This window comes from Bos indicus x Bos taurus, chromosome 14 (genome assembly GCF_003369695.1).
Source record: "Bos indicus x Bos taurus breed Angus x Brahman F1 hybrid chromosome 14, Bos_hybrid_MaternalHap_v2.0, whole genome shotgun sequence".
Lineage (NCBI taxonomy): Eukaryota > Metazoa > Chordata > Mammalia > Artiodactyla > Bovidae > Bos > Bos indicus x Bos taurus.
Window position 1 is genome coordinate 1,514,692 of NC_040089.1, and position 27,762 is coordinate 1,542,453.

Here is a 27,762-nt window from a genome sequence, read left to right on the forward strand (position 1 = left end):
CTCAGCTTCCGGGTGGAGGGTGGGTGCCGAGCCTGGGAGGCCTGTCCTCACACACCCGCGGCGGTCGCACTACCTATAGCCTGTGGAACCCCTTGGAGGTCGTGTCCGGGAAGGTGCCAGAAGGTTTGGACAAGACGAGGGTGGGGTCGAGAGGCAGTGGAAAGGAAATTCCACGGTCTGGCTGGGACACGGGGGCGGGGAAGTTCCACGGTTCTTGGCAGGACGCGCGTGTCAGGGAAGATTCCAGAAGGTCTTCACTGAGCACGGGGACTGAGGGTTCCAGAAGGTCTGCCGGCACATGGGATGCCCCCGGGGAACGTTGGGGACGCCTGGGAAGGACATGGAGCACGGAGACGTTTCTAGCAGCACACGACAGTTGTAGCCCAGAACAAGACGACGGGTGGAGAGTGAAGTCAGGGGCTTGTGGAGGAGATAGGTGTCCGGAGCTCTGGGCCAGACACAGGGAGTGTTGACGCTTCTGGCAGGTTGGGCAAGGAACGGGAGGTGGGGGCTGTGCTAGAGGCCCGGGGTCGGCCTGAGATCAGTGTCGGCAGATTCTGGGATTTGGCCCTGGGCCCTAGAACAAGGATGCGGGATCCTGCTGGCGCCACTCACACCGCAGAACCCCAAAGCACCCGGCGCCCATGGGGTGCCCCAGTCCATCTAGCAGCCTCGGCCCTGGGTACAGGAACCTCCACCTGGCACATAGCACTCCCTCCCCTTTGCGTTCTCGGCTGATTTTGCTTTAGGTCCTTCGTTTCGGGTTGAATTGGCCGTCACTTTCTTGGGTTTGGAGATGGAATACGGGACCCCGGGTCTGCAGCATTTCTGATGGATGCTTGTCTCCCTACTTTTCCTGCCGGGTCTTGAGGCTGTTTAGGCCTGGTTTTGTTTTGTAATATTTTTATTATCGTGGCGCCCAAAATAGGTTGTGTTTTCTACGGGGAATGAAGGGGGTGGGAAGTAGGGAGGGCATTATTATTTTGGAACTGTGTTCTTAATTTGCAGACAGGGGAGGTGACTCCTATCTTGCTTAATATCCCTGTAGTTAGGAATGATACTCTGATTGAGGTTCACGGTCCCTTATGGACATGAAATCACCATCCTCCTCCATCTCTTACGGTCTCTTTCCCTGTTATCTTTTTTGCCTTCAAGTTCACACTGACTAATGCGAATGAGCCGTTTCCACATCTCGGTTCTATTACACCGTCTGCTTCGGGCTCTAGTTTCACGTGCTTTATTTCTAACTGGGATGTGCAGCTAACATGTCTTGTAGTGGGACCTGCCGGTAAGTAGACAGGGGAAGTCTTCTTGTGTTGAAACATATTCATTTTACCTTCATTTTTGAAGTATCATTTCCCTTCATTAGAGTAGAGGTCCTGGTGCACAGTGTCTTCACTCTACAGCATTTGGAAGCGATTGTCCCTGAGGATTGTGGCAAGACCAGACATGGCTGCTGCCCGGAGGTACTGCCTGGGTATCCTCTGGTTCACGTTCACATTGTCCCTGACTAAGAATCGTTTTCCACTGTTCAGCTGTGGTCCGTCTAAGATTGATCTTCCTTGTGTGAGATTTCCTATTGACCTGCCACACTGAACTTTCTGGGCTGTGGGCTGATGGCCCAGGTCATCTTGGGAAATTGTCGTGTCTGGCATTATTTCTTCAGAGACTGGCGCTCTCTCTTTCCTCTCATTCCAGGACTCTGGTTAGGTGGATACTAGGTGTGGGACTCTGACCTATGAGTCCCGCTTTGGCTGTTGTGTTCATTCCTTTGTTTGCGTTTCTCTGGGTATCAGTTTGGATATTTTGTGTAAACCTTTCTTCACATTTCCTATTGCTCTGTTTTGTAGCATCTGCTTATCTGTTTGTCCCGTTCAGTGAGTTTTCATTTCAGATATTTTGTGTTTCTGTCTTAGGATGTTCGTTTCTTTCTCTTTCTGGAGGTTGTAATGCCTTCTAGGTTCCTTTGCCTGGTCTAATCAAGTTGATGTCAGCCCTATTAACAGAAGGAAAACCAATTTAATTTTGTATGTATGGAGGCCCGACAGCTATAGGACCTAAGAAGCAATCACAGGAAACTGTTTATGTGACCTTCTAGATAAAGGATTAATTATTTGAGAAGAATTTATAAGAAAGAGGGATTTTTCCCTGTGGTACCACATTAATGAAGAAGTAACAAAGTTTGTTTATGCCCCCATTCAGCCTCAGTATCTCCCTGTCTTCCACCATAAGGATGCTCTCCAATCCTCCTCACACAGATGGAATACCTTCCCCTGGGAGTTTTGCCTCTTCCTTTCAGGGGAACAAAGTAGGATCAGAGCATGTCCTCTTGTACTGGGTGTTTGTTAAGTCATATTGAAGCAAAGTAATCATTATGCAGAGTTGGTGTATTTTGTGGAGGCGTGCCTCGGGCCCTCTTAGTGTCCTCTTCAGCTTAACCTGGAATGTTCACACATTAAAGCTGAGGTGGCAGGTGTCCCCATTTTTCATTGAATTACACGCTTAGTCTTGAACAGAGGTCAGGTAAGTAATTGTGTCTCATTCTAGGGGGCAGTTATGCAGCTGACGTTCTTAAGTTAGCCCTACATTGTGGGAGAAGCTGGGTATTTAATGAGGCGTTGCCATGGAAAAAGAAGGAAGTAACGGTGAATGATGGGAGCCAGTGGTAAACCAGTTTCTGAGTGTTGAGTGCGGCCAGTAAAGCAGAGCTCTCATGTCAGATTTGAAGTGTTTACCTAGAGGGCAGGTGGTGGCAAATTGACAGACTTTCCTGGTTTGCGGTTTGAAGGTCTTGAGTGATGGTCCTGAGTGGCCCACATGGCAACAGGCACCATGACTGTCTATACATGAGCTGTTGTGGTAATTGCTGAGAAGTTTAGACAGAGTTGTCCACCTGTATTGCATGGCTTTCAAAAAAGGACAGCTTTAGTTCTTAATGACCGCAAGTCAAGAGGGTGGGAAGAAAACAGGAAATTTTAGTTTGGAAGGATGTAGCCAAATTATGAGGGAACAGGACTAGAAGAATTCAGGGTTTAGTCCAGTTTACAGTTCAGAAACATAACCTCAAAGGTAGACAGCAGAAGTAGAACCTGATATTCATTCAGCGGTATTACCAAAACATAATTTTTTCTCTCCTCGGATACCCCCATTTCTGTTGGAGACAACCATAGTGAGACTGCGTTTGCCAGTTAGTCTAGTTGCAGTCAACTTGGCTTGATCATTCCAATGAGTGCAACAAGAATCGAGGTTGACCATGTAAAATTTAAAACACTGTTTGCTGGAACTTTTCATGAGGAGTGACTGATTGGACTTCTGAAGCCCGCTCGAGGCTGAGGAGCCAGTTCAGTTATTTGCCATCAGATGTTGTCTGCAATACCTAAGGTTTGGGTGAATTTGTCCTTTCTCGAGGGTCCCAGACCACCCTGAGGTTCCTGTGCTTGTCAGGAAGTGACCTTCCTTAGTGACCTGGGAGGACTGCCAGAAGCCTGTAAGCAAGCTGGGTGTGTGCTCAGTCGCTCTGACACGTGCGACTCTTTGCAGTCCTGTGGACTGTGGCCCCCCAGGCTCCTCTGTTCATGGAATTTCCCAGGCAAGAATTCTGAAGTGGGTTTTCATTTCCTTCTCCGGGGGAAGCTTCCTGACTCAGGGATCAAACACACATCTCCTGCATTGGCAGGTGGATTCTTTTCCGCTGAGCCACCGAGGAAGCCTCATGATCATCTCTAGGTCCATCCATCTCTACTGCTGAAGATGGCATTATTTAGTTCTTTTTATGGCTGAGTAATATTGCATCATCTTTTTCACCTCTTCCTTTGTCAGTGGACATTTAGGCTGCTTCCATGTCTTAGCTATTGTAAATAGTACAGCAGTAATCATTGGGGTACCTGTGTGTCTTTGACTTATGAGTTTTCCCCAATCTATGCCCAGAAGAGGGATTGCAGGATGATATGCAGCTGTGATAGTCACTGTTTAAGGAACCTCCATTCTGTTCTCCCGAGTGCTTCACCAATTTACATTCCCATCAACAGTGTAGGAGGCTTCCGTTTTCTCCACAGCCTCCCCAGCATGTATTATTTGTAGATTTTTATATGATGGTCCTTCTGACGAGTGTGACGTGATATTTCTTCACTAGAGTTTTGGTTTCCATTTCTATAATAATTAGTGATTATAATATGTGATTATTTATTTCTGACTGTGCAGAGTCTTCTTTCCTGTGCAGACTTTTCTCTAGTTGCATCACGGGGGGCTGCTCTCAGGTTGTGGTGCATGGCTTCTCATCACACTGGCATCTCTTCTTACAGAGCTTGGGCCCCTGGGCTGGAGGAGTTCAGGAGTTGCCGCTCCTGGACTCTCGATCGCAGGCTCAGTAATTGTGGCATGCACAGGCTTCGCTGTTCTGCGGCATGCGGGATCTTCCTGGACCTGGGATTGAAGTGGTGTCTCCTGCACAGGCAGGTGGACCATTTACTCTGTAAGCCACCAGGGAAGCCCTGGGGTGTCATTGTCTTTTTTTTTTTAACTTTTTTTTTTTAAATTAAAGGATAATAGCTTTACAGAATTTTGCTCTTTTCTGTCAAACCTTAACATGAATCAGCTGTCGGTTTACATATATCCCCTCCCTTTTGAAACTCCCTCCCATCTCCCTCCCCATGCCACCCCTCTAGGTTGGTACAGAGCCCCTGTTTGAGTTTCCCGAGCCATACAGCAAATTCCCGTTGCCTGTCGATTTTACGTATGGTAATGTAAGTTTCCATGTTGATCTGTCCATACATCTCACCCTCTTCTCTCCCAATGTCTATAAGTCTATCCTCTATGTCTGTTTCTCCGTTGCTGCTCTGTAAAAAGTTCTTCAGTACCACTTTTCTAGATTCCATGTATATGTGTTAGGATAGGATACTTATCTTTCTCTTTCTGACTCACTTCACTCTGCATAATAGATTCTGAGTTCATCCACCTCATCAGAGCTGACTCAAGTGTGTTCCTTTGAATGGCTGGATAATATTCCATTGTGTATATTTACCACAACTTCTTTATCCATGCATCTGTCGATGGACATCTAGGTTGCTTCCATGTTCTAGCTATTGTAAATAGTGCTGCAGTGAACAATGGGGTACATGTGTCTGTTTCAATTTTGGTTTCCTCAGGGTTCACGCCTGAGGAAGGAGTGGGATTGCTGGGTCATATGGTGGCTTCATTCCTAGTTTTTTAAGCAATCTCCATACCGTCTTTCATAGTGGCTGTATCCATTTAAATGCCACCAACAGTGCAAGAGCGTTCCCTTTTCTCCACACCCTCTCCAGCATTTACTGTTTGTAGACTTTTTGACGATGGCCATTCTGAGTGGTGTGAGGTGATACCTCAGTATAGTTTTGCTTTGCCTTTCTCTTATAATGAGCGATGTTGAGCATCTTTTCGTGTGTTTGTTAGCCACCTGTATGTCTTCTTTGGAGAAATGTCTGTTTAGTTCCTTTTCCCACTTTTTGATTGGGTTGTTTGTTTTTCTGGTATTGAGTTGTATGGGCTGCTTGTATGTTTTGGAAATTAATCGTTTTCAGTTGATTCATTTGCTATTATTTTCTTTCCATTCTAAGGGTTGTCTTTTCACCTTGCTTATAGTTTCCTTTGCTGTGCAAAAGGTTTTATGAGGTCCCACTTGTTTACTTTTGTTTTTATTTCTGTTACTGTAGGAGGTGGATCATAGAGGATCTTGCTTTGATTTATGTCATCGAGTGTTGTGCCTATGTTTTCCTCTAAGAGTTATATAGTTCCTGGCCTTACATTTAGGGCTTTAATCCCTTCTGAGTGTATCTTTGTGTGTGGTTTTAGGAAGTGTACTAATTTCATTCTTTTACATGTAGCTGACCAGTTTTCCCAGCACCATTTATGGAAGAGGCTGTTTTGTCACCATTCTATATTCTTGCCTCCTTTGTCAAAAACTAAGGTACCCATAGGTGCATGGGTTTATTTCTGGGCTTTCTATCTTATTCCATTGGTCTATATTTCTGTTTTTGTGCCAGTACCATACTGTCTCGATGACTGTGGCTTTGTAGTTTAATCTGAAGTCAGGAAGGTTGAATCCTCCAGCTCCATTCTTCTTTCTCAAGGCTGCTTTTGCAACTCGGGGTCTTTTGTGTTTCCATATGAACTGTGACATTTGTTGTTCTAGTTCTGTGAAAAAGTGCCATTGGTGATTTGGTAGGGATTGCAGTGACTGTGTAGTTTGTGTTAGTAGTACAGTCATTTTCACAATATTGATTCTTCCTCCCCAGGAACATGAAATATCTCTCCATCTGTTGATGTCATCTTTGATTACTTTCATCAGTGTGTTACAATTTTCGGTATAGAGTTTTTTGTCTCCTTAGGTAAGTTTATTCCCAGATACTTAATTCTTTTTGTTGCAATGGTGAATGGGATTGATTCCTTAATTTCTCTTTCTGATTTTTCATTGTTAGTGTATAGAAGTGGAGTGATTTCTGTGTATTGGTTTTGTATCCTGCAACTTTGCTAAACTCACTGATCAGCGGTAGTAGTTTTCTGATACTATCTTTAGGGCTTTCTATGTACAGTATTATGTCATCTGCAGACAGTGAGAGCTTTACTTCTCTTCATATCTGTTTCCTTTCCTTTTTTTTCCCTTCTCTGACTGCTGTAGCTAGGACTTCCAAAACTATGTCGCATAATAGTGGTGAAAGTGGGCACCCTTTTCTTGTTCCTGATCTTAGGGGAAATGCTCTCATTTTTCACCATTGAGAATAATGTTTGCTGTAGGCTAGTCATATATGGCCTTTACTATGTTGAGGTAGGTTCCTTCTGTGCCCATTTTTTGAAGAGTTTTCGTCATAAATGGGTGCTGAATTTTGTCAAAGACGTTTTCTGCGTCTATTGAGATGATCATATGATTTTTGTATTTCAGTGTGTTAATATGGTGTATCACATTGATTTGCATATATTGAAGGATCTTTGCATCCCTGGAATAAACCCAACTTGATCACAGTTTATGAGGTTTTTGATGTGTTGCTGAATTCTGTTTGCTAAAATTTTGTTGAGGATTTTTGCATCTATGTTCATCAGTGATATTGTCCTGTAGTTTTCTTATTTTGTCTTGTCTTTATCTGGTTTTGGTATCAGAGTGATGGTGGCCTCGTAGAATGAATTTGGAAGTGTTCCTTCCTCTGCAATTTTTGGAAAGTGTTTTAGAAGGATAGGCATTAGCTCTTCTCTAAATGTTTGATACATTCTGCTGTGAAGCCATCTGGCCCTGGGCCTTTGTTTTTTGGGAGATTTTTGATCACAGCTTTAGTTTTAGTGCTTGTTACTGGGTTGTTCATAATTTCTATTTCTTCTTGGTTCAGTCTTGGAAGATTGAAGTTTTCTAAGAATCTGTCCGTTTCTTCCAGGTTATCCATTTTATTGCCATATAGTTGTTCATAATAGTCTCTTATAATCCTTTGTATTTCTGCATTGTCTGTTATAACCTCTGTTTTTTTTCATTTCTAATCTTATTGATTTGATTCTTCTCTTTTTCTTTCTTCTTGAATCTGGCTAAAGGTTTCTGAATTCTGTTTATCTTCTCAAAGAACCATCTTTTAGTTTTGTTAATCTTTACTCTTGTTTCTTTCATTTCGTTTTCATTTATTTCTGCTCAGATCTTTATGATTTCTTTCCTTCGACTAATTCCTGGGGGTGGTGGTTGTTCTTCTTTTTCCAGTTGTCTTAGGTGTAAATTTAGTTTGTCTATTCGAGGTTTTTCTTGTTTCTTGAGGTAGAATTGTATTGCTATAAACTTCCCTATTAGAACTGCTTTTGCTGCATCCCACAGGTTTTGAGCTGTGTTTTCATTGTCATTTGTTTCCAGAAATTTTTTGATTTCCCTTTTGATTTCTTCAGTAAACTTCTGGTTATTTAGAAACGTGTTGTTCATCTCCGAGTGTTTGTGTTTCTTATACTTTTTTTTTTTCTTCTTGTAATTGATATCGAGTCTCAAGCGTCCTGGAGAATGTTCTATGTATCCTTGAGCAGAAGGTGTGCTCTTCTGCATGTGGATGGAATGTCCTGAAGATATCAAGGAGGTCCATCTCATCTAATGTATCATTTAAGACTTGTGTTTCCCTATTAATTTTCTGTTTCGATGATCTTTCCATTGGTGAGAGTGGGGTGTTAAAGTTTCCTAGTATTCTTGTGTTCCTGTCAATTTCTCTTTTATGTCTGTTAGTGTTTGTCTTATGTATTGAGGTGCTCTTATGTTGAATGCATAGATATTTATAATTGTTATGTCTTCCTCTTGGATTGAGCCCTTGATCACTATGTAGTGTCCTTCTTTATCTCTTGTAATCCTCTTTAATTTAAAGTCTATTTTGTCTGACATGAGGATTGCTACTCCAGCTTTCTTTTGCTTCCCATTTGCATGAACTATAGCTTTCCATTCTCTCCCTTTCAGTCTATATGTGTCTTTAGGTCTGAAGTGGGTTTCTTGTGGACGGCCTATATATGGGTTTTGCTTTTGTGCCCATTCAGCCAGTCCGTATCCTTTGGTTGGAGCATTAGTCCACTTACATTTAAAGTAATTATTGATATATATGTTCCTATTGCCATTTTCTTAATTGTTTGGGACTTTGTAGATCTTTTTTCCTTTCTTGCATTTCTTGGCTACATAAGTCCCTTTAACGTTTGTTGTAAAGCTGGTCTGATAGTACTGAATTCTGTTAAGAAATTAGATCCTTGCTGGCTCGGTAATCTTGGTCGTAGATTTTTTTTCCTTTCAGTACTTGAAATATATCCTGCCATTCCCTTCTGGCCTTCGGAGTTTCTGCTGAACAATCAGCTGTTAAGTGTATGGGGTTTCCTTTGTATGTTACTTGTTGCTTCTCCCTTGCCGTGTTTAATATGTGTTCTTTGTGTTTAGTCTTTGTTAGTTTGATTAGTATGTGTCTTGGCGTGTTTCTCCTTGGGTTTACCCTGTATGGGACTCTGTGCCTCTTGGACTTGATTGACTATTTCGTTTTCCATGTTGGGAAAATTTTCAAGTATAATCTCTTCAAAAATTTCCTCATACCCTTTCTTTTTCTCTTCTTCTTCTGGGACCCCTATAATTCGAATGCTGGTGAGTTCGATATTGTCCCAGAGGTCTCTGAGACTGTCGTCAGTGGTTTTCATTCTTTTTACTTTATTCTGCTCTTCAGAAGTTATTTCCACCATTTTATGTTCCAGCTCACTGATTCGTTCTTCTGCATCAGATATTCTGCTATTGATTCCTTCTAGAATACTTTTAATTTCAGTAATTGTGTTGTTTGTCTCTGTATGTTTATTCTTTAATTCTTCTAGGTCTTTGTTGATTGAATCTTGCATTTTCTCCATTGTGTCTTCAAGGTTTTTGATCATCTTTACTATCATTATTTGTAATTCTTTTTCAGGTAGTTTGCCTATTTCTTCTCCATTTATTTGGACTTCTATGTTTCTAGGTTGTTCTTTCATATGTGTAGTATTTCTCTGCCTTTTCATTACTTTTTAAAATTTATTGTGTTTGAGGTCTCCTTTTCCCAGGCTTCAAGGTTGAATTCTTTCTTCCTTTTGGTTTCTGCCTTCCTAAGGTTGGTCCAGTGGTTTGTGTAAGCTTTTCTTTAGGTGAGATTTGTGCTGAGTTTTTGTTTGTTTGTTTTTCCTCTGATGGGCAAGGCTGAGTGAAGTGGTAATCCTGTCTGCTGACGATTGGGTTTGTATTTCTGTTTTGTTTGTTATTTAGATGAGACATGTTGCCCAGGGTGCTACTAGTGGTTGGGTGATGCTGGGTCTTGTATTCAAGACCTTTTGTTTCCTTTGTGTGACTTTTCACCATTTGATACTCCCTTGGGCTAGTTCTCTGGTAGTCTAGGGTCTTGGAGTCAGTGCTCCCACTCCAAAGGCTCAAGGCTTGATCTCTGGTCAGGAACAAGATTCCGCAAGTGGTTTGTTATGGCATTCAGTGAGATTAAAACAAATATCCCAAAACAAGAAACCAAAGATGAACCCCACACAAATGGGGTTTGGCAGTTACAAAATCAGGCAAATAAGGATTAAAATAATGGAATGTACACATATACACCCATGAGCTAATGAAAATAGTCCAGCAAAAATAAAGTACAGTAGATTAACCTGGCAAACAAAGGAAATTAAAAATTATATTTAGCAGTTAAGAACAAAACTAACTAGAGCACGAACTGGAAAACAAAACTAAAGCAAGGTGCCGAGTGGGGAATAAAGCAATGAAAACACAACCCACAGATATGTTGAGAGGAAAGGAAAGAAAGAAAAGAAGGAATAGTTGTGCGAAGTTAAAAAGAGGTAGATGAAGATTTACATACATTAAAGGTTAACTGCAAGGGGAACAGAATAGTCAGAAAGGCAAAGAAAGGAATACATGTAGAAAATATATGGTATGTTTCAAAAAATGAAAATTGAAAATTGGAAAAAGAGGAAAGTAAAAAATCGAAGAAGAATGAAAAAGGAAAAAAATAAAAAAGGAAATCTCCACAGAACTGCAGAAGCCCATCGTAGAGGCAGAGGTTTATAACACTAAAAAGTGTGACTGAATATACATGTATACATATACACCCATCAGTTCAGTTCAGTTCAGTCACTCAGTCGGGTCTGACTCTTTGCGACCCTGTGAACTGCAGCACACCAGGCCTCCCTGTCCATCACCAACTCCCGAAGTTCACCCAAACTCATGTCCATCGAGTCGGTGATGCCATCCAGCCACCTCATCCTCTGTCGTCCCCTTCTCCTCCTGCCCCCAATCCCTCCCAGCATCAGAGTCTTTTCCAATGAGTCAACTCTTTGCGTGAGGTGGCCAGAGTATTGGAGTTTGAGCTTTAGCATCAGTCCTTGCAAAGAATACACAGGACTGATCTCCTTTAGAATGCACTAGTGGAACTCCCTGCAGTCCAAGGGACTCTCAAGCTTCTTCTCCAACACCACAGTTCAAAAGCATCAATTTTTCGGTGCTCACCTTTCTTCACAGTCCAACTATCACATCCATACATGACCACTGGAAAAACCATAGCCTTGACTAGACGGACTTTTGTTGGCAAAGTAATGTCTCTGCTTTGGAATATGCTATCTAGGTTGCTCATAACTTTCCTTCCAAGGAGTCAGCGTCTTTTAATTTCATGGCTGCAGTCACCATCTGCAGGGATTTTGGAGCCCCCCAAAATAAAGTCTGATACTGTTTCCACTGTTTCCCCATATACACACATAAACAAAATCAAAACAGTCCAACAAATATAAAGTACAATAGATTGACCCAGCGAACAAAAGAAACCAAAAATTATATCTACCAGAAAAAAACTAACTAGAGAACAAACTGGAAAGCAAAACTAAAGCAAGGTGCCAATTGGGGAATAAAGCAATGAAAATAAAGCTATCAAATATGTTGAGAGGAAAGAAAGAAAGAATAGATGTGCAAAGTTAAATAGAGGTAGTTGAGGAAGATTTATATACATTTAAGATGAACTTCAAGGGGGAAAGAATAGGAAAAGCAAAGGAATAATGAAAAAATAATAATAGGTTTTAAAAATTTTTTTAAAGAAAAAAACTGAAAACTCCACAGAACTGCAAAAGCCCAATGTAGAGGCAGAGGTTTATAACAACTATAAAAAAAAGTGACTGAGGAAAAAAAAAAAGCTCAACAGGTTAACCACATTTCATAGTGCAAAGAAAATCGACAACTACAGTGGTGAGGGGGGGTGGAGGGAAAGAAGAAAAATCCAAAAGAATATACAGAAGAAGTCAAAACATAAGAATAATAAATGTTTTTCCATTACTTCTTTTTCTGCTCTGATTGGTGTGGCCAAAATTTCCAAAACTATGTTGAATAGTAGCGGTGAGGGTGGGCACCTTTGTCTTGTTCCTGACTTGAGGGGAAATGCCTTCAATTTTTCACCATTGAGGATAATGTTTGCTGAGGGTTTGTCATATATAGCTTTTATTATGTTGAGGTATGTTCCTTCTATTCCTGCTTTCTGGAGGGTTTTTCTCATCAATGGATGCTGAATTTTGTCAAAGGCTTTCTCTGCATCTGTGGAGATAATCATATGGTTTTTATCTTTCAATTTGTTAATGTGGTGTATTACATTGATTTGTGGATATTGAAGATTCCTTGCATCCCTGGGATAAAGGCCACTTGGTCATGATGTATGATCTTTTTAATATGTTGTGCGATTCTGTTTGCTAGAATTTTGTTAAGGATTTTTGCAGCTATGTTCATCAGTGATATTGGCCTGTAGTTTTCTTTTCTGGTGGCATCTTTGTCGGCTTTTGGTATTAGGGTGATGGTGGCCTCATAGAATGAGTTTGGAAGTTTACCTGCCTCTGTAATTTTCTGGAAGAGTTTGAGTAGGATAGGTGTAAGTTCTTCTTTAAATTTTTGGTAGAATTCAGCTGTGAAGCTGTCTGGTCCTGGGCTTTTGTTTGTTGGAAGATTTCTGATTACAGTGTCAATTTCTGTGCCAGTGATGGGTCTGTTAAGATTTTCTAGTTCTTCCTGGTTCAATTTTGGAAAGTTGTACTTTTCTAAGAATTTGTCCATTTCTTCCAAGTTGTCTATTTTATTTGCATATAGTTTCTGATAATAGTCTCATGATCCTTTGTATTTCAGTGTTGTCTGTTGTGATCTCTCCATTTTCATTTCTAATTTTGTGGATTTGATTTTTTTCCCTTTGTTTCTTGATGAGTCTGGCTAATGGTTTGTCAATTTTATTTATCTTCTCAAAGAACCAGCTTTTGGTTTTGTTGATTTTTGCTATGGTCTCTTTCGTTTCCTTTGCATTTATTTCTGCCCTAATTTTTAAGATTTCTTTCCTTCTACTAACCCTGGGGTTCATAATTTCTTCCTTTTCAAGTTGCTTTGGGTGTAGAGTTAGGTTATTTATTAGACTTTTTTCTTGTTTCTTGAGGTAAGCCTGTATGGCTATGAACCTTCCCCTCAGCATTGCTTTTACAGTGTCCCCTAGGTTTTGGGTTGTTGTGTTTTCATTTTCAGTCATTTCTATGCATATTTTGATTTCTTTTTTATTTCTTCTGTGATTTATTGTTTATTCAGCAGTGTGTTGTTCAGCCTCCATATGTTGGCATTTTTAATAGTTTTTCTCCTGTAATTGACATCTAATCTTACTGCATTGTGGTCAGAAAAGATGCTTGGAATGATTTCAATTTTATTGAATTTACCAAGGCTAGATTTATGGCCCAGGATGTGATCTATCCTGGAGAAGGTTCCATGTGCGCTTGAGAAAAAGGTGAAATTCATTGTTTTGGGGTGAAATGTCCTATAGATGTCAATTAGGTCTAACTGGTCTATTGTGTCATTTAAAGTTTGTGTTTCCCAGTTGATCTGTCCATAGGTGTGAGTGTGGTATTAAAATCTCCCACTATTATTGTGTTACTGTTAATTTCCCCTTTCACACGTGTTAGCCTTTGTCTTACATATTGCAGTGCTCCTATGTTGGGTGCATATATATTTATGATTGTTATATCTTCTTCTTGGATCAATCCTTTGATCATTATGTACTGTCCATCTTTGTCTCATTTCACAGCCTTTGTTTTAAAGTCTATTTTCTCTGGTATGAATGTAGCTACTCCTGCTTTCTTTGGTCTCTATTTGCGTGGAATATCTTTTTCCAGCCCTTCACTTTCACTCTGTGAAAGTGTGACACTCTGTGTCCCTTGTTTCGAGGTTGGTCTCTTGTAGACAACATATATAGGGGTCTTTTTTTGTATCCATTCAGCCAGTCTTTGTCTTTTGGTTGGGGCATTCAACCCATTTACATTTAAGGTAATTATTGTTAAGTATGATCCCGTTGCCATTTACTTTATTGTTTTGGGTTCGAGTTCATACACCCTTTCTGTGTTTCCTGTCTAGAGAAGATCCTTTAGCATTTGTTGGACAGCTGGTTTGGTGTTGCTGATTTCTCTCAGCTTTTGCTTGTCTGTAAAGCTTTTGATTTCTCCTTCGTATTTGAATGAGATCCTTGCTGGGTACAGTAATCTGGGCTGTAGGTTATTTTCTTTCATCACTTTAAGTATGTTCTGCCATTTTCTCCTGGCCTGAAGAGTTTCTATTGAAAGATCAGCTGTTATCCTGATGGGAATCCCCTTGTGTGTTATTTGTTGTTTTTCCCTTTTTGGTTTTAATAGTTGTTCTTTGTGTTTGATCATTGTTAATTTGATTAATATGTGTCTTGGGGTGTTTTGCCTCGGGTTTCTCCTGTTTGGGACTCTCTGGGTTTCTTGGACTTGGGTGATTATTTCCTTCCCCATTTTAGGGAAGTTTTCAACTGTGATCTCCTCAAGTATTTTCTCATGGCCTTTCTTTTTGTCTTCTTCTTCTGGGACTCCTATGATTCGAATGTTGGGGCATTTAACATCATCCCAGAGGTCTCTGAGGTTGTCCTCATTTCTTTTAATTGTTTTTTCCTCTCTGTTTCATTTATTTCTACCATTCTATCTTCTACCTCCCTTATCCTATCTTCTGCCTCCATTATTCTACTGTTGGTTCCCTCCAGAGTGTTTTTGATCTCATTTATTGCATTATTCATTATATATTGACTCTTTTTATTTCTTCTAGGTCCTTGTTAAACCTTTCTTGCATCTTCTCGATCCTTGTCTCCAGGCTATTTATCTGTAACTCCAATTTGTTTTCAAGATTTTGGATCATTTTCACTATCATTATTCGGAATGCTTTATCAGGTAGATTCCCTATCTCTTCCTCTTTTGTTTGGTTTGGTGGGCATTTATCCTAATCCAGATTGGAAAAGAAGTAAAACTCTCACTGTTTGCAGATGACATGATCCTCTACATAGAAAACCCTAAAGGCTCCACCAGAAAATTACTAGAGCTAATCAATGAATATAGTAAAGCTGCAGGATATAAAATTAGCACACAGAAATCCCTTGCATTCCTATACACTAACAATGAGAAAACAGAGAGAAATCAAGGAACAATTCCATCCACCATTGCAACGAAGAGAATAAAATTCTTAGGAATATATCTCCCTAAAGAAACAAAAGACCTATATATAGAAAACTATAAAACACTGGTGAAAGAAATCAAAGAGGACACAGACAGATGGAGAAATATACCGTGTTCACGGATCAGAAGAATCAATATAGTGAAAATGAGTATAATACCCAAAGCAATCTATAGACTCAATGCAATCCCTATCAAGCTACCAATGGTATTTTTCAGAGAACTAGAACAAATAATTTCACAATTTGTATGGAAATAGAAAACACCTCGAATAGCCAAAGCAATCTTGAGAAAGAAGAATGGAACTGGAGGAATCAACCTGCCTGACTTCAATCTCTACTGCAAAGCCACAGTCATCAAGACAGTATGGCACTGGCACAAAGACAGAAATATAGATCAATGGAACAAAATAGAAAGCCCAGATATAAATCCACACTCCTATGGACAGCTTATCTTTGACAAAGGAGGCAAGAATATACAATGGAGGAAAGACAATCTCTTTAACAAGTGGTGCTGGGAAAACTAGTCAACCATTCATAAAAGAATGAAACTAGAACACTTTCTAACACCATCCACAAAAATAAACTCAAAATGGATTAAAGATCTAAACATAAGACCAGAAACTATTAAACGCCTAGAGGAAAACATAAGCAAAACACGCTCTGACATAAACCACAGCAGGATCCTCTATGACCCACCTCCCAGAATATTAGAAATAAAAGCAAAAATAGACAAATGGGACCTAATTAAAATTAAAACCTTCTACACAACAAAGGAAACTATAAGCAAGGTGAAAAGACAGCCTTCACAATGGGAGAAAATAATAGCAAACGAAGCAATGGACAAAGAATTAATCTCAAAAATAGACAAACAACTCCTGCAGCTCAATTCCAGAAAGATAAACGACCCAATCAAAAAGTGGGCCAAAGTACTAAACAGACATTTCTCCAAAGAAGATATACAGATGGCTAACAAACACATGAAAAGATGCTCAACATCACTCATTATCAGAGAAATGCAAACCAAAACCACAATGAGGTACCATTTCACACCAGTCAGAATGGCTGCTATCCAAAAGTGTACAAGCAATAAATGCTGGAGAGGGTGTGGATAAAAGGGAACCCTCTTACACTGTTGGTGGGAATGCAAACTAGTACAGCCACCGTGGAGAACAGTGTGCAGATTCCTTAAGAAACTGAAAACAGAACTGCCATATGGACCCAACAATCCCACTGCTGGGCATACACACTGGGGAAACCAGAATGGAAAGAGACACATGGACCCCAGGATTCATCGCAGCACTGTTTATAATAACCAGGACGTGGAAGCAACCTAGATGGCCATTGGTAGACGAATGGATAAGAAAGTTGTGGTACATGTACATAATGGAATATTACTCAGCCGTTAAAAAGAATACAATTGAATCAGTTCTAATGAGGTGGATGAAATGAGCCTATTATACAAAGTGAAAAAAGCCAGAAAGAAAAACACCAATAGAGTATACTAACGTATATATGTGGAATTTAGAAAGATGGTAATGATAACCCTGTATGCGAGATAGCAAAAGAGACACAGATGCATTGAAGTCTTTTGGACTCTGCGGGAAAGGGTGAGGGTGGGATGATATGAGAGAATGGCATTGAAACATGTGAATTATCATATGTGAAACGAATCTCCAGTCCAGGTTCGATGCATGATACAGGGTGCTCGGGGCTGGTGCACTGGGATGACCCAGAGGGATGGGATGGGGAGGGAGGTGGGAAGGGGGTTCAGGATGGGGAACACATGTACACCAACAGCAGATTCAAGTCAATGTATGGTAAAACCAATACAATATTGTAAAATAAAATAAATTAATTAATTAAAAAACAGAATAATAAATGTTTTTCTTGAGTGGCTGCTGTCAGAGTCCTTTCCCTCACTGGGAGTCACAGTCCACCTCACCTTCCTAGGATGCCCTCCAACACTGTGCTGGTCTCTGGACCTGCTGCAGGGGCATCTCATATTCTAATCTGGTCCTACTCCTGTGTGTTCTTGTTTTCAGTGTCCACAGCTATCAGAACTAGTGCATTTTCTTTTGTGAGAGCTCTCAATGTCTTTTTATGTATACTGTAGACACAGAGTCTGCCTAGTTGATCCTGTGGATTTAATCTGCAGCTTGTAAGGCTGGCAGGAAGGTTTTGGGTCTTCTTCCTTAGCCACACTGCTCCTGGGTTTCAATTGTGGCTTTATTTCCACCTGTGCATGTGGGTTGTCCTTTGGGGTTTGCTCCTGAGGCTGCCCTAGAGGACTTGGGTTTGCCCCTGAGAGGGCCAGGTGTGGAGGTGGTGCAGCTGCTTGGGTCACAGGGGTTCTGGCAGCATAGGTACTCAGGGGAATTGGCAGCTAGGGCAGCGGAAAATATAGTGCCCTAGAAGGGTATGGCAACCAGTATTAGCCCATCTGCTGCAGTATTCTTGCCTAGAGAACCCCCTTCCCTGACAGAGAAGCCTGGCAGGCCACAGTCTACAGGATCCCAAAGAGTTGGGACTCTACCGAAGCGCCCCTGTGTGTGTAGATACAAGACTTTTTTGCCTGCTGCAGCTCTGCCCCAGTTAGAGTTGAACGTGAAGGTGGCACAGCTGCTTGGCTTGCGATGACCCTGGAGCACCAAGTGTGCAGGGACATGGACTGCCTCTGCCACAGGAGTTATGGCCCTATCAGAGTCTTTTTTCAAGCCTCTTGTAGCTGGCGATCAGAAGGCCTCTTTGGCCAGTCTTTCTCCGTAGTTCCGCCCATTCAGGCACTTAGAGGATTCCCTTGCCTGGGGTCCTTCTCTGTTGTTTGGCGCATCAGGCACATAGAGGGGCCCCTCTGCCTGGGGTCTACTTTGTAGATCGGCACATTAGGCACTTGGAGAGGCACCCTGGGCGGGGTCCTCCTCTGTGGTTCAGTGTGTCAGGCGTTTGATGGGCCAGCCTCTCTGTTGTTCAGCTGCCGATGCTGGTGTGTGGAGAGAGAGAAGCTATGGTGATGGCTTCATGCCCTGCACGTGACTCAGCAGTATCGCCTTGCTTCCATGGCTGCCTGGCTTTCTTGCACAGGCATTTCCCACCACAGTCTCCCTGCTCACATCCCCTCGCTGTGTCTCGCACAGTCAACAGCAGCCGTTGCCCTGGGGTTGCTCCACAATCCCTAAGGTCCAGCTACCAGTCGATGCGCCTTCCAGGGGACCTGCGTCCCTGTCTGGGGTATGTATGGCTGTGGAAAGGACTCTCTGGTTCTCATTCCATTTAGGTGGCCAGGAACAGCTGTTTCACTCTGAGCCTTAAATGTTTCTGGTCTGGCTCAGACAATCGCCCCAGTGTCGAGATCAGACCCCTGTTTCAGTTCCCCCACTGGCTGAGGGCAGGTCCAGTCCTGCTAACAGTCCTGTTTATCCCTCTAGTTCCTTTGTCCTACTGAGTTTTGCGTGGCTTTGTATATTGTTTTCCACTGGTCAGGCGCTCCTCTCCACTCTCAGCTGGAGTTCTGGATGCATTTCTGTGTCTAAAGGTGTATTCCTGATGTATCCGTGGAGAGAGACGTACTCCATGGCCACCTACTCCTCCACAGTCTTGTTCTCTCCCTCGCTGTCCCGATGAGATGGTGGATATGACAGTCTCCTCAGTTTCTCTATCTGAGGCTCCTCTTCCGGGAGCACTTGGGGTGGTTCTGGGTCTGAGCTGCCCTCGAGACTGGCAGTGGGAGCACGGGTGGCTTGAAGGAAGGGACAGATGTAAGAAGAGCAGACAGGATGGGTGGGAAGGGGTTTGGACATGGAGACGGTGGTACCACGTGGGAGGCTGACTGGCTGGGCAGATCAGCAGCCCCTGCAGGGCAATGACTCGGATCCCCTCCTCAGTCTTGGTCCTCTGCACCTGCTGCTTTGACCCAAATTCACCTCGAGTGGGAGGACATTTGTCCATAAGCAGGTTGAGGCCCAGCCATCCCTGAGAGAGCATGCGTGAAGAGACCCAGGGGCCCAGGGGCAGGACACTGATGGTCCCCACCCGAGGAGCATGGCTGGCTGATGCACAGTCAGCCCCCATCCTGGGCTTCAGCTGGTCCCATGGCAGGTACCTGTCAGGGGCTGCCCCTGGGTCTCCTCAGGGTGACAGGCAGCAGCAGGCGAGGCATGTCCCTCAGACAGGAGCCCCTGAGCAGAAAGGGCAAATCCCCTGGTTGACAAGGGAGACGGGGCCCCTGGGGACGGGGAGGGAATATCCGGAAGGACCGTAGACATTGGAGGCTTCAAGGTTGCTGATGAGTCCCCACAAGGAAATGTTTCAGGTGCGGGCACTCCTGGTGCTGGGGGGGCTTTCCCTCCAGCCAGTGCTGGTGTGTGGGCTTGGGTGACGAGCCACAGGGCCTCCCCTCTAGAAATGTGGAGCCATGTGATGCCCAGTCCCCGGGAGACATGATGGCATGTGGTCCATGCTTCCTAGCACAGGCACTGGGCTTCTGGCTTCTTCTCCACTAGTTCCTCTTCTCTTGTCACTGCCCTCTACCTCTGTCTCAGAGCTCATACAAGTTAGAAGTACTTGAATGGAGCATGTTCCAGCTCTTCACACAGGTCAGCCTTGAGGTCGGGACACCACAGGGAGATCAGGGGTTCCTTGTGGAGTGTGAGGGCCACGAGGAGACAGCCCCAGACCACTCTGAGCCTCACGCTCTGCCTGATGGAGAGTAGGAGCATGTCTTCATCTAGGATGAAGGCTTGAGCAAGGCGAAGCCACTGTGTGTAGGAAAGGGCTGCAAGCTCGTCACTACCCAGAGCCATGCTCAGCCGAGAGCCAGAGGTGCTGGGAGGTGGGAAGGGTGGTCCGGACTCGTGCTGCTCAGATGAGAGACCAGAAGTGGCTACAAGAGCCACACACTTTCTGACTTGTGCCCTGGCTTTCCTCACCTACAGGTTCAAGCCCTCACAGGGATGATGCTCCTCTTTGCCTTCCTCCTCTTCATGGGATTGCCACTGGGCTTCGTCGAGCCCTGTGAGTATCAGTGCTTCTGTTTCTTGAAGAGGATGAGACTTGACTTTATTGGGGTCATTTTAAGGGTCTGAATGGAATTTTCACCATTTTAGCCAGCTGAGATCTCCATCTTAGCAATTGTGCAGTTGGTGAGCACAGGGTGTCCAGGAGCAGGGGGAGGGTCAGGATGGAGGGAAGCCCCTCTAAGGACCAGTGGATGCAGGGCCGCAGGGTGGGCACGGGGGAGTCTCTGGCTGTGGCCCTTCCTCTCTGAAACAGGCGGGCATGGCTGGGTGCAGGGAACTCAGGGAGGCTTTGGTCCCTTATGACTACATAAGGGACCTGTGAAAAGGTGGGTCCATCAACAGAGCAGAGGCTCACAGTCCTGACAGCTGGGAGCTTTCCTGAGAACCTGTCTCTGAGAAGAAAAAACTCCTGGGTGTACCTGGCGTCCTGGTGTCCAGGAAGCTCATGTTGCCCAGGCTCGGAGCCCACTGAGGACTGAGCTGTGTAGCCTCAGGGAGTCCTTGAGGCTGAGGGAAGGGTCCGGCTGCTGGGCAGATGCAGTGAGTGGCAATGAAGGTGGAGTCTGACTCTGTTCTCTTTTATCTAGGGACCTTTAACGTACAATGCCATGAGTGTATCGTGAAAAACACCTTCCATTGTCCAGTTAAGAGAACGTGTCCTTATGATATTAGGCGCTGTTTTACTGTCTCCATGCGTAAGTACCAGATTACCTTCTTACTCCTTAACGAGTCACCCCATCAATGCAGTTTCAGGGGACACTGTCACTCTTTTCTGTGTACCCATCCCGAGAGCGTGTTTCTATGTTGAGGCTCAGCACCATTAAAGGGCAGGCAGTAATAGCCTCTTGCAGAGACACATAGCCTGCCACGTGGGCCCATGTGTCCACAGGTGTCCTGCTGTGTCTTCAGGGGCTGGAAGGACTGCTGCCACTCAAGGCCTCCACTCCTTGGCCATCCCTGGTCAAGGAGGTAGATTCCCCAGTGCAGCTTAGGCAATTCCTTGTTTCCCACAGGAGCGTGGTCCTCCAGAAGGTTTTCCAACAAAGCAGGCCCAAAACGTGGATGCACCTAGATCCCTCAGGAAAGTGCTTACCACACAAGGAGCTGATGTAGAAGGGCCATGGCGACTGCAGACTATCAGCAGAAGACCATGCTATAGGCGCTTTCTTGTTGAGGGTCTGTATGATCTTTGGGACATCAGCAAAAACATATTTCCTGGTCTCCATTCATTTCTGGGTCCCTAGATTCCTTATGACAAATAATGAACAGAGTGACTCCTTTGTATAGCTTCCTTACAAGGGACTGTAAACTTACTTAGGGAGGCCAGGTGCCTAGACAAGTTGGCAGTGCCGATGGAAAATCATCCCCAGGTGAAGTTGTTGATGAGGTAATGAAAATTCTAGTGGACCTGAATATTCTTGCTCACTCGAGAAGTTTAGGCACTGGGGACTTCCCTGGTGGTCCAGTGTTAAGAATCTACCTTTCGGTGCACGGGACGTGGGTTCAACCCTGGTTGGGGAACTGAGATCCCACATGTGGCAGGGCGGTTAAGGCCGTCTTCTACAACTAATGATCCCTCATGCTCTGGAGCCCGTGGGCCACAAGGAGAGAGAAACCTGGGTGCCACAAGGAAAGCTCCCACATCCTGCATCTAAGACCTGATGTGGCCCAAACTATGGAATACATAAACATTTTTCAAAAGAATTTAAGGCCTTGTAACAAAGAGGAACCGGATGTCAAATTGTCAACATCCATTGGATCATCGAAAAAATTAGAGTTCCAGAAAAACATCTACCTGTGCTTTCTTGACTATGCCAAAGCCTTTGACTGTGTGGATCACAGCAAACTGTGTAAAATTCTGAAAGAGATGGGAGTACCAGACCATCTGACGTTCCTCTTGAGAAATCTGTATGCAGATCAAGAAGCAACAGTTAGAACTGGACATGGAACAACAGAGTGGTTGGTTCCAGATCAGGAAAGGAGTATGTCAAGGCTGTATATTGTCACTCTGCTCACTTAACCTATACGCAGAGTACATCATGAGAAACGCTGGGATGGATGAAGCACAAGCTGAAATCAAGATTGCTGGGAGAAATATCAATAACCTCAGATACCCAGATGACACCACCCTTATGGCAGAAAGTGAAGAAGAACTAAAGAGCCTGTTGATGAGAGTGAAAGAGGAGAGTGAAAATGCTGGCTGAAAACTCAACATTCAGAAAACTAAGATCATGGCATCTGGTCCCATCACTTCATGGCAAATAGATGGGGAAACAATGGAAACAGTGAGAGACTTTATTTTGGGGGCTCCAAAATCACTGCAGATGGTGACTGCAGCCATGAAATTAAAAGACATTTGCTTCTTGGAAGAAAAGCTGTGGCCAAACTAGACAGCATATTAAAAAGCAGAGACATTACTTTACCTACAAAGGTCCATCTAGTCAAAGCTATGGCTTTTCCAGTAATCATGTATGGATGTGAGATTTGGACTATACAGAAAGCTGAGTGCTGAAGAATTGATAGTTTTGAGTTGTAGTGTTGGAGAAGACTCTTGAAAGTCCCTTGGACTGCAAGGAGATCCAACCAGTCCATCCTAAAAGAAATCAGTCCTGAACATTGACTGGATGGACTGATGCTGAAGCTGAAACTCCAGTACTTTGGCCACCTGATGTGAAGAACCGACTCACTGGAAAAGACCCTGATGCTGGGAAATATTGAAGATGAGTGGAGAAGGGGACGACAAAGGATGAGACGGTTGGATAGCATCACCATTCAGTGCACATGAGTTTGAGTAAACTCTGGGAGGTGGTGATGGACAGAGAAGCATGGCATGCTGCAGTCCGTGGGGTTGCAAAGAGTCAAACATGACTGAACAACTGAACTGAACAAATAAAAGTTTGTGTGCACCAGGACTCATGTGAAAGGAGCAGTGACCCCACAAGAGACCAAGGCAGACTTGCTTGTGAATGTTTGAGAGTCTCTGGCAGAGGTGTGGGTTGACAGTGGCCTGCTGTGGGGTCAGGGGCACAGGCCACAGCAGTCCTGGGAGGTGTAGCATGTTGGCGTAAATCCTCTTGGAGGAGATCACCATTCGCCTGACCATAGAGCCTGCAGCCTATCATAGACACTACAGACTCCAGGACTGGGCTGCCTTAGACCAAACTACAGTGAGGGAGCACCACCCCACCCATCAGCAGAGAATTGGATTAAAGGTTTACTGAGCAAGGCCCTGCCCACCAGAGCAAGACCAGGTCTTCCACAAAGCCAGTCCTTCCCATCAGGAGGTTTGCACAAGCCTCTCATCCCCATCCATCAGAGGCCAGACAGAATGAAAACCACAATCACAGAAAACTAATCAAAAAGGTCACATGGATCACAGCCTTGTGTATTTCAATGAAACTCTGAGCCACGCAGTGCAGGGCCACCCAAGGCAGATGGGTCATGGTGGAGAGCTCTAAGAAAACGTGGTCCACTGGAGAAGGGAATGGCAAACCACTTCACCATTCTTGCCTTGAGAACCCATGAACAGTATGGAAAGGCAAATGATACTGAAAGATGAACGTCCTAGGTTAGTATCCAATATCCTACTGGGAAGAGCAGAGAAATAGCTCCAGAAAGAATGAAGAGGCTGAGCCAAAGCAGAAACAGCCCTGCGTTGTAGATGTTTGGTGGTGAAAGTCTGAAGCTGTAAAGAACACTATTGCATAGGAACCTGGAAGGTTAGGTCCATGAATCAAGGTAAATTGGATGTTGTCCAACAGGAAAGTGGTCAAACCGGAGATGGCAAGAGTGAACATTGACATTTTAGGAATCAGTGAACTAAAATGGACGAGAATGGGAGATTTAATTCAGATGACCATTATATCTACTACTGTGGGCAAGAATCGCTTAGAAGAAATGGAGTAGCCCTAATAGTCAACCAAAGAGTCCAAAATGCAGTACTTGGGGGCAGTCTGAAAAGTGACAGAATGACCTTGGTTTGTTTCCGAGACAAACCATTCAACGTGACAGTAATCCAAGTCTTATGTCCCAGCCACTGATGCCAAAGAAGCTGAAGTGGAACGGTTTTATGAAAACCTACCAGACCTTCTAGCATGTGTGCATGCTAGTTGCTTCAGTTGTGTCCGACTCTCTGCAATTCTGTGGACTGTAGTCCACCAGGCTCCTCTGTTCATGGGATTATTGAGGCAGGAATACTGGAATGGGTTGCCGGGCCCTGCTCTAGGGGATCTTCCCGACCCAAGGATCAAACTTAGATCTCTTACATCGCCTACATTGGCAGGCAGGTTCTTGACCACTAGTGCCATCTGGGAAGCCCCACAGACCTTCTAGAACTAACACACACACCGAAAGATGTCCTTTTCATCATGGGGAATGGAATGCAAAAGTAAGAAGTCAAGGGATATGTAAAGTAATAGACAACTTTGTCCTTGGAGTACAAAACGAAGCAGGGCAAAGGCTAACAGAGTTTTGCCAAGAGAATGCACTGGTCATAGCAAACACCCTCTTTCAACAACACAAGAGGTGAGTCCACATGTGGACATCACCAGATGATCGATACCAAAATCCAATTGATTATATTCTTTACAGGCAAAGTTGGAGAAGCTCTATACAACAGTAAAAACAAGACCCAGAGCTGACTGTGGCTCAGATCATGAACTGCTTATTGGAAAATTCAGACTTAAATTGTAGAAACTAGGGGAAACCACTCAGCCACTCTGGTGTGAGTTAAATAATTTGTACAGTAGAAGTGACAAATAGATTCAAGGGATTCGATCTGAAAGACCGAGTCCCTGAAGAACTATGGATGGACGGACGTTCATAACATTGTACAGGTGGTGGTGACCGAAACAATCCCCAAGAAAAACAAACGCAAGAAGGCAAAATGGTTGTCTGAGGAGGCCTTGCAAATAACAGAGAAGAGACGTGGAAGACAAAGGAGAAAGGGAAAGATGTATCCACCTGAATGCAGAGTTTCAGAGAATAGCAAAGAGAGATAAGAAAGCCTTCTTAAGTGAACAGTGCAAAGAAATAGAGGAAAACAATAGAATGGGAAAGACCAGAGATCTCCTCAAGAAAACTAGAGATACCAAGGGAACATTGCAGGCAAAGATGGGCTCCATAAAGGGCAGAAATGGCAAGGAGCTAAGAGACGCAGAAGAGACAAAAAAGAAGCATCAGGAACACACAGAAGAACTATACAAAAAAGGTCTTAATGACCTGGATAACCACAACGGCATGGTCACTTACTTAGAGCCAGACATCCAGGAGTGTGATCCAGTGGGCCTTTGCAACCATTGCTAAGAGCAAAGCTAGTGGAAGTGATGGAATTCCAGCTGAGCTCTTTCAAACCCTAAAAGATGATGCTGTTGAAGTGCTACACTCAATATGCCAGCAGATTTAGAAAACTCAGCAGTGGCCACAGGACTAGAAAAGGTCAGTTGTCACTCCAGTCCCAAAGAAGGGCAACACCAAAGAATGTTCAAATTGCTGCACTATTTCACTCATTTCACATGCTAGCAGGTTGATGCTGAAAATCCTTCAAGCTAGGCTTCAACATTACAGGAACCCAGATCTTCCAGATATACAAGGTGTATTTAGAAAAGGCAGAGGAACCAGAGATCAAATTGCCAACATCTGTTGGATCATCGAAAAAGCAAGAGAGTTCCAGAAAACCATCTCCTTCTGCTTTATTGACTACACCAAAGCCGTTGACTGTGTGGATCACGACAAACTGTGGAAAAATCTTAAAGCGATGGGAATACCAGACCACTTTACCTGCCTCCTGAGAAACCTGTATGCTGGTCAAGAAGCAGCAGTTAGAACCAGACTTAACAACGAATTGGTTCAAAATTGGGAAAAGAGTACATCATGGCTGTATATTGTCACCCTGCTTATTTAATTTATTCAAAGATTACATCATGCAAACTTCCAGGCTGGATGAATCACAAACTGGAATCAACATTGCTAGGAGAAATATCAGCAACCTCAGATATGCAGATGGCACCACCCTAATGGCAGGAAGTGAAGAGGAACTAAAGAGTCTTGATGAAGATGAAAGAGAAGAGGGAAAAGGCTGGCTTAGAACTCAACATTCAAAAAATGAAGATTATGGCCTGCAGTCCCATCACTTCATTGCAAATAGATGGGGGGGGGAAAATGGAAACAGTAACAGATTTTATTTTGTTGGGATCCAAAATCACTAAGAATGGTGACTGCAGAATGGTGAAATTAAAAGATGCTTGCTCCTTGGGAAAAAAAGGTGTGACACATCTAAAACAGCACATTAAAAAGCAGACACATCACTTTGCCGACAGAAGTCCTTATAGTCAAGGCTATGGTTTTTCCAGTAGTCGTGTATGGATGTGAGATCTGGACCAAAGAATTGATGCTTTTGAACTGTGGTGTTACAGAAGATCTTGAGAGTCCCTGAATCTCCAGTACTTTGGCCACCTGACGCAGAGTCGCTTTATTGTAAAAGACCCTGAAGCTGGGAAAGGTTGAAGGCAGGAGGAGAAAGGGGATACAGAGGATGAGATGGTTGAATGGCATCATCAGTCAGTGGACACGTGTTTGAGCGAACTTCAGGAGATAATGACGGACAGGGAAGCCTGGCGTGCTGTCTTCATGGGGTCGAAAAGAGTCAGATATGACTGCACGACAGAACAACAACAATATTTAGGGATGGAGCTAGTTAAGATAACTGTGCTTCGATATTTGGATGTTGAAAGCGTGAAATCTGTGATTTTCATTTCTGTTCTTTTTTAGGTTTGAATTCTCGGGAAATACTCGTTTACAAGAACTGTACATTTAACTGCACATTTCTGTATAGAGCCGAAGAGCCTCCGGAAACCCCCAGAAGAAAGACGACTCATAGATTTAACAGTTTCTATTGGGTTCATTGTTGTGGTTCGAACATGTGCAATTTTGGAGGACCTACTAATCTGGAGAGGGACATCACACTCGATTATCCACTTGAAGAGGATATCGAAGGAAATGCGCAATTGGTGCAATCCACTGTGTTCCTAAGCATCGTCTCCATCCTGGTCAGGAACACACTGACGTGAGAGGCCTCCTTTGGGGGGGCTGACTATCTCCCCATCTCTCACAAGGTAGCTGTCCTTTACTGTCTTGTGAGCCAGACACTAACCCCTGGAGCCCCGAGTTGATGAGTTCCCCATTTAGGAATTGTTTCCAGAGAGAAATAAACACCAGAATCGTTCAGGTTCTGTGGACTCAGAGATTTCTTTGTGGTTTTAACGTTTGATCTGTCTTCCCTTTGGTAGGTGTCACCTCACACAACCTCTTGCCACTTTAGTGAGCAGAGGTGGAGTATTTTAGTAACAGCAAAAGCGTCACAGGGCCTGGTCTACATGCCCACCTAAAGAGCGGCCCCAGGTTTGCTCAGACCACATGCCCCTGAGGCACCCGAGCCTGCACGCTCCCAGTCTTCAGGTGGGGATGGCGGAAGTCGAGAGTGTGCTTGGCAGAGCAGTGGAATGAGGACAGGCAGAGCTGCCATGGAGACTGTGCATCGCCCTGCACATCGCCCTGTTGCCGTCAGACACCTTCTGCATGACTCGAGCCGTCTCCCACGGTGGCGCCTGGCTTCCTAAGAGTGACGGAACGTTTCTCCAGATGCTGCCTATTAGGAGGGTGAGGGCCCTAAGGCCAGCCTCTGACTGCCTTGAAGTGGCAGGTACAGAAGTCCAGGCGACTGCTGTCACGCTCCGTGCTCGAAGGTCAGC

The 27,762-nt window shown here is 43.9% G+C and overlaps 1 long non-coding RNA gene across 1 annotated transcript; it reads left to right on the forward strand.

Annotated features, from left to right (window-relative positions):
* Nucleotides 1-27,257, forward strand: LOC113904045. Its single transcript, XR_003514378.1, has 4 exons — nt 1-123; nt 19,931-20,009; nt 20,602-20,709; nt 26,783-27,257. It is a non-coding gene; the product is annotated as an uncharacterized LOC113904045 (long non-coding RNA).
* The last annotated feature ends 505 nt before the right edge of the window (nt 27,258-27,762 follow it).